The sequence below is a fragment of the Malus sylvestris genome, chromosome 5, assembly GCF_916048215.2.
Source record: "Malus sylvestris chromosome 5, drMalSylv7.2, whole genome shotgun sequence".
NCBI lineage: Eukaryota > Viridiplantae > Streptophyta > Magnoliopsida > Rosales > Rosaceae > Malus > Malus sylvestris.
Genome location: NC_062264.1, coordinates 18,734,981 through 18,742,455, shown reverse-complemented (window position 1 = coordinate 18,742,455; position 7,475 = coordinate 18,734,981). Strand labels below are relative to the sequence as shown.

At 35.7% G+C, this 7,475-nt stretch overlaps 2 long non-coding RNA genes across 5 annotated transcripts; both read left to right on the top strand.

Moving 5' to 3' along the window:
• The first annotated feature begins 394 nt into the window (after positions 1-394).
• On the top strand, positions 395-3,117 carry LOC126624393 (uncharacterized). 3 transcript variants are annotated; one of them, XR_007624093.1, is made up of 3 exons: positions 395-692; positions 904-1,482; positions 1,600-3,117. It is a non-coding gene; the product is annotated as an uncharacterized LOC126624393 (long non-coding RNA). The 3 variants fall into 3 exon arrangements; XR_007624092.1 differs by having other exon boundaries at positions 904-2,440; positions 2,578-3,117; XR_007624091.1 differs by having other exon boundaries at positions 904-3,117.
• Positions 3,118-4,804: 1,687 nt separating this feature from the next.
• On the top strand, positions 4,805-6,791 carry LOC126624391 (uncharacterized). 2 transcript variants are annotated; one of them, XR_007624089.1, is made up of 3 exons: positions 4,805-5,524; positions 5,838-5,907; positions 6,465-6,791. It is a non-coding gene; the product is annotated as an uncharacterized LOC126624391 (long non-coding RNA). The 2 variants fall into 2 exon arrangements; XR_007624088.1 differs by having other exon boundaries at positions 4,805-5,907.
• The last annotated feature ends 684 nt before the right edge of the window (positions 6,792-7,475 follow it).

The following is a 7,475-nucleotide window of genomic DNA, read 5'->3' as shown; positions in this document are numbered from 1 at the left end:
GTACTCGAACTTCAATGTGCAATAGTCTGTCCAGCGCAGAACCTTCTCTGGATCAGGCTTCTGAACCACCACCTCTATGTCATCTTGATTTGGGAGTTATTGAGTCTTCCTCCAGAATTATTTACGGAACTAAATGGAATCTATGGTGGGAAGTTAGTTGATTATGTTTCCAAAAATAAACAAGAAAATACCAGTGCTACTGTACCACATGAACAAACACATGGTAATGTTTTTTCCATAACTGTCTATTCATTGCCGACTCCTTTATAGTTCACCTAGTCCTGATGGACATGTTGGCTTAGTCTACTTAGGTGCAAGGAGTGGGGGTGAGTGACCACTCGTTAATGATGTGGTCCCCAAAAACCAAACAGCAGTAGAAATCAGGGTAAATTATTATTATTTTTTTTCCCGACTTTTGCTCTTTCTTCTGCAGTTCTATTTTGCCAATTCATATATTCAGCCAGTATCTTTCTCCAGAATTACGTAAAAGAAACCTTCTTTGCTGGACTTTCAGATTAACTATAAGTTAACTTTCTCTTTTAGAAGCAATCTAGCTGATGCTCAGTTTCCGTAATAACATCTTACGGTGATATGGCTGTACTTTTGATGCAGTGTTAAGTTTAGATTACATTCCTGCCTTGTTTTGGCATTCCTAAATCAAGTTATGTGGTTGGATTTTGAACTTTTGTTATGTAAGAATCTCTGCATTTTTCTCTTCTATTTCAAATGTTAATTGAAGGTTCAGTTGGTCTCTTGTTCTTACGCTTCTTGTTTCGATGCCTATGTTTTTATTTCAGAAAAAAGTTGTTGTTATTGAGAATCTTTTGTTCTAGTTGTTTATTATATATCCACGTTTTGGACTTCTGCAGTTATATAATTGGTCTTTCTCCTTATGTGATGCAGCATACAGTAGTAGAAAAAGAAGAAATTCCTTCTTCTGCGGGAGGGTACCATGTGGAAGTTTCTACATCAGGTCCTGGAAACACTGATATAATGCCGTCTTCTTTAAGTCAAGTAGATACCTCAGTGTTGCAACAATTGCCTTAAGAACTGAGAATTGACATACTTGGGCAGCAACCTGCACACAGGACAAATGACATATCTTCAAGTGCTTCCTTGGGCCCCCCTGCAGAAAAGCCGCCGGAATTGTTAGGTCTGAGTGACAAGGTTCATTCGGGCACCAAGTGATCCTGCTTTGAACCATAAACTTTGGTTGGAAGTCCTCCTGGGGTGGGTTGATGAGTTCAAATCCAGCGCATGGTGTTAAATGTTTTGCTGAGTTGTATTGCAAATAAGGGTCAAGTCAAAATTTATCACCATTCTGCGAAATACCATTTTGGAATCTCAACATCCCCTGGATTCAAGTTCTGACAGCTGGATTGAAGCTGTATACAGCTTCTCTGAGCTTCTCAGGGGGTATATTAGGTTAAAGATTGACTCAGATATTGAAGAGATCTATGTTTGTTTTCGTCTTCTTAGAAGGTAAATATGGATGCCAGTTGAGATCTATGTTTGTTTGCGACCGCTTTCTACTTGCTTTTGTGTTTTTGAAAACTAATTAGTTACTTTTAATTAATTGGAGTTCATATACTCTATCAGGTTTACAATGAATTCAAAATGATTTTTTACAAGTATACAACGATGTGTTTCCTTACCTTCAGGTGAGTAGTTATGTTTTGAAAATCAAAATTCTCGAGGTCTGTATTCATATGACAGTAGCATCTGCATACAGATAACATCTTTGCTGTATTCTGAGGACATCAACCTGACATGAGCTAGAAGTTATGGCTAAGAACAGCTCATTTCAGACTAAAGAAAAAAGACTAGCCAACTAAAGGAACTATCTTGTATTTGACAAGAGCTACGCGACTAATTTATTCATGTACTCCATTTGTAATCTGTTTAAATATTGTCGGAGCTATGGTTTTCCTTATCATTCAGCTCGTGGTTTATGGGGTTTTTGCTTTTAAGTATTATGATCCACTATTTTCATGCTTTTATCTTTCCTGTATTCTGCTCATTCTTCCTCTTCACTGTCTTGATTTGATCTCATAGGTTGTGCTTCTTGTCATTTGACTTCACCTCATGTTGATTTTAACATCTAAGGAGCATAACCTGCCATTTCTCAGGAAGGTTTACCTTGTAATCATAAGTTTGACACCCAGTAGTTAGGTATTCACATCCGTTTTCCATCAATACAGGTGTCTGAGATTGCATTCCTGTTGCTTCGAAGCTTGAGTAATATGTTTCTGAGGATTGTTTACGTCATTGATACTTGTATTAATTGATTCCTTGATTAACAAATGACCTTGCTAATGATGTGAGATTGCGGTGATGAAACATTATGAAGGACCTCTGTCCAGAGATTTTGGGAAGAGAGGAGAAGGAAGAACCTTAACGAAACAATCTATCTCCAGTGGCCTTCCTTCCCTGCACAATGGTAATTGGCCTTAATTTTAGGGCTGACAGATTAGCATTGGCAATTTTGGTACACAATGACATATACAGTAACATTGAAGAGTAGTGCTAGATGGACCACAAATTCGTTTGGTACCTACTCACTATCTTGATTCTCAGACGGGCTACGCCTCCCTCGGGCAATTGAGTTCGTGAAAGACTTGCAGAGGCAAAGTAAAGGGACTCCAAGATGAGCTTGAACAGAACTTAAATGATGAAGGGGCTCCTGAGATTTTATGGCCAAGCATCAGGGAATGACAGTTTATTGGATCACTTTTGTACCGTGTCATGTCATTGTTCCTTCAAGAAAATGATCAGAAAGCGGGGCTCGTCCTTGAACTGTAAAATTTGGTAAACTACAAGGTCAAATATGGAGGACTAAATTCAAACATGGAGTAAACTAGAGCGACCAGAAGTGATATTTGGCCTAATTGGTGTATGGCTAATAGCCTCTTTTCTTGAGTGGATCATGCTTTTAGTACAAGATTTTAGGTATTGCAATATTTAGGTGTACGCTGGATCTACAATTTGGTCAATAACGTGTATTGACCTTAATACTTAATTTTTTTTTCATAAAAGTCTTGAGTAGACATGCAGACATGAGTGTAGTCATATTGACGAGCAAATGTTTTTTTTTCTATGCACGGAAGCTTAAATCCCTCCACCCTGCATTTTAGATTGATTTTTCTTTTATCACAAAGCTTGAACTTTATTAATAAGAAAAGAAAGTGGTCTCTTAAAACCTTGCCATAACAAGGCCCATGAAGAAGAAAATCTGGTCAAGAAAAAATAATAGGAACATCCCACGTGGCACTTACAAATACAATCAAAGCTTACAGCAGAAACGACCCTAAACATCAATAAAGTTGGAATATTTTCTGTTTTGTTGACAGAGGTTGATATTTATGGGAGTGGGGAAATCAAACATCACCTTCCGGATGCTATGTACAAATATGTATAATATTTTATTATTATTTATAAATAAGGATCAGTTAGTGGCTTTACCACGACAGTTCATCATTTTGGAAGACGAGAAGACTTATAGAGGCATTTCAGCTTCTCATTGCCACTATTGTGTGATTCACTAGTGCTAGAAAATGATGTGTGGAAAACAGCTTGGAATTTGTCCCCAACCATTGGATCATCCCATGGTGGTTGTATAATTATGTATTGATTGTCTTTATTTTTCAATATAGTTTTCAATTTTTGTTCTAGCTTATATCCGATTGCTTCTTCCAATAGATTTTTTAGTAATTTTTTTTATTACAAACGATATAACAACTCTAAGTTGGACTAAAAAGAGTGAGAGAGCTTGAACCCTCTGCCATAATAATGAGTTGAAGATGAATTGTCTTAATCTACCATAAGGCCATCTCCAACCGAAAGCTGGCCAGAGAGTCCTCTGACCCTCCAAGAAATTAATATTTTAATGAACAATGCAAAGCCATAGTTCTTACCATCTCCAACCGAGAGGCCAGAGGGGCATAGGCCAAATATAGTCATGTGAAAAAAAAACCATCTCCAACTAAGGGCCAAAGGGCCATAAGGCTAAACATAATTTATTATTTTAATTGAACTACTATGGTTACTTAAATTAAATTACCTCAATAATTTTATGTTATGGATTGTCAATAATTTTCATGTTGTTAAATGTTTTTAAAAATGTTGTTTAAGTTTCATGTTGTTAAATTTTTTTATGGTGTTTAATGTTACTTAATGTTATTTAATGTTGTTTAATGTTGTTTAATATTATTTAATGTTGTTTCATATTACTTAATGTTATTTAATGACTTAGGAAGTTATAGGAAAAAAAATAGAATTTTTAAATTTTGTACAAAAAAAAAAATCTGTAAAAGAAAAAAAGAAAAATCAAATATGACGTCAGCATGTGGCCTGACTTGGGGCCGGCTGGCTGGCTGCTTTGGGTCGACTGGTTCGCCCTTTGGCATGGCTCTCGGTTGAAGACGGTTTTCGGGTTATTTTCGGTCCTCTGACTCTCTGAATCATTCGGCTGAAGATGGCCTAACAATTCACTACTTGCAACCTCTCCCCATGTTTTTTATTTGACCAACGATGGGGTAGTTACACTAACATCTAAACAACGGAGATGATAATTCAAACTTGAATAATGGAGCATATTACTGTAACCACTTGGCTAAACCATGTACGCCTCTCCCATAATATATATTAGTTTATTTTTAGCTATGAAACAAAATCTCACTTTACCTTTTACAGTTTATTTTATCTCACTTTACCACTTATACTTTTTATTCATGTCTTACTTTACTTTATTCGGTTAACTCCGTCACATGGCCACCACTCTCCATCACCCACCGGGCCACAACTACTAGCTCCTCCCCATAACCCTATCTCCCTCAACCTCAACCCCAACCCCACCCCACATTTCTATGTCCCTCCACCCTCTGCGAGTCCGCGACCCCAACGACCCAACCCTCTTCTCTTCTTGCATCAGCTCTCCCTCTCCGGCTGTCTCTCCTCCTTGTTTTAAATCAGCATTCCTGAGGGTAGTTGGCACTTTCCTAGTTTACAGCGATGGTAGTGGAAATTGCAGAGACCGAGCTACATAGCGGAAAAATTGTTTGTACATAAGTTGTTTCTTCTTCTGCGCACATTTGTTAAACTTTTAATTAATTTTTTTTTATTTCATTCGATAAAATGGTCAAAACTAAATATGAGTATGTATAAAAAGAAAATGAAGTGTGAAAACTATTTGTGCTATATAGCCCCTTATTATGATAAGGGCCTTATTTAGTCACACCTATGGATAATTTCGGTGGTTATGTTCTTCTTCTTCTTCGAGTTATTGCGTTCTGAATCAAACTTTTATGTGTTTTAATGTAAGTTAGTGTAAAATGTCATTTTTATTAAACAAAACAAAAACACACACACATATATATATACACACACACATTATATAGTGCGAGAGAGACGAGAGAGACTGTGGACTATTGTAATGCGCTAATTGAGCAGTAAGTGAGTTGAGACTTGAGAGTCTGAAACCGCAACAGACCGCAGAAGATTGGCCTACTTCCAACTACTTGAAAAGGTTGAGGATTGAGACCATTTCAATTTTTTATTCCAATTGTATGTGTTGACACATGTTCCTGACTCTATGCGATTCGTATGCTTGATTTTTTTTTATTATTTTTATGTTTTTGTGATCGGCTACTTCTTTGAATGATTTCGATATTGTACCAATTGAGGAATACAGGAATGCTCTCTTAAGGTCCTCTTTTTAAGGACCTGTGAGGACCTCTTTTATTAGAGCCATAGAATTAATATAATTGTACAAAAATTAATAAGTTTATATAATCCTATTACACCTAAACAAATTTGTTACACACCATAATTAAAAACAGGATTCAAGATCAAGAACCAAGACTGCTGCTGTTTGAAGAGTTCAAGATCTTCGCCTTGGATCGCCCCGAGGTAAATTTCCCTTCCGTTTCACTGCTCAATTTTTGTCTCCAAACCAACAGATTCTTATGATTAATTAATAACTATATATTGTGTTCGACCCTTTTGGGAAGAATGTCGATGACCTACCCAGCTTTTCGAATTGGTTGCACTCGAATCCTGTTATAATTTTAAGAAATCAACTTCTTTGGTATCTTTTAATTTTGGTTTTCGTTTCGTTTAGTGCGTGAAATTAAAGACCCAACAAATTTGGTTTTTGTACTTATTAGATTAGCTTGTAAATTTCTTGTTAAAGTAGAAAAAATTGATTATTTTCATGCTTGAGTGGTGACGGTTTGGCAGTTGGGATAATAATAGGATCATGTTGAGGAATTGCGAATCTGGGTTGATTGTTATGTGGGTTTGCTTTATTTTGTTGAAACTTGATAATAAATTGGTTTAATTGTTATTGACAAATTATGTATTTGAGAAAGGTGGTTTGATTATTTACATTGAACAAACAAAGGTGGTTTTAGATTTATAGACAAAATTTTTCATAAGTTTGACTGTGATATGTTTTGTAAATGCAGTCTTGCAACAGCTGGTTATGGTATTGGTGTGATCTGTTTACTTCATACCGTAGGAGTGTTAGAAAGGACAAATTGTACAGAGACGCGCCCATTCAACCAAGTGAGAATGTAATTGCAAATGCAGTAGTACAAGTTGCAAAGGCACTAATTTGGAGTAATGTATAGTGAATGTAATCATCTATCAATGAATCTAAAAAGCTTGTCTAGCTTTTTATTGAATGTAAGCAATATTTGTGTAAGTATGAAAAAATTGGTTTGATTCCAATCTCAAATCATTTGTTAGTCATTTGATTCTCAATCTCACTAAATTAGTACTTGAACAACTCAGTTTAGTTTTCTAAATTGGCTCCAAAGTCTTCTTTTTTCTTTCTTTAGGTGAACAAACAGAGGTCTTGTCTTTGTTAGCTTAGTTGCAAATTTAACCAAGTCATGTCTTTTAGCCACCTCTGATGAATGGTGCTATCGTTGATCTTATGCTTTCTCAAGAAAATTGAGGATAATTTTTTTTAACTTAAGTAAGTAGTACCGAGTAATCAAATTTGAGAATTTCCTTATTATATTGGGATATACACCAAATAAATAACAAATGTTCAACATCTATTGAGTTCTTGTGATTATACTAAGAAGCTTGAGATTTGTCTAAAAGAACCATGGCACCAAAATATTAGAATGTACTTTTAAGAACATCTCTCCCTCTGCAGTGAATTGTAGAACTTAGAATCAACATCAGTGATCTGGCAAAGAAGATAGAAGTGAATTGTAGGATTAGAACCAACTAAATCAGTGCTATTATGCCAAAGTAATATATAATTGTAACTTTACTATAAAACACTTACCATGCATACCAACAATATGTGGTGTTTCACTTGGTACACATGTTCTGTCATGAGAAGCTTCGGCATTGTGTATGCTTGATCTATGAAATATACACTTGATATATAAGTATACATGAACTACAATCTTATGCAATAATTGACCAAGCAGAAGTCAATTAAAAAAAAAAAGAATTTT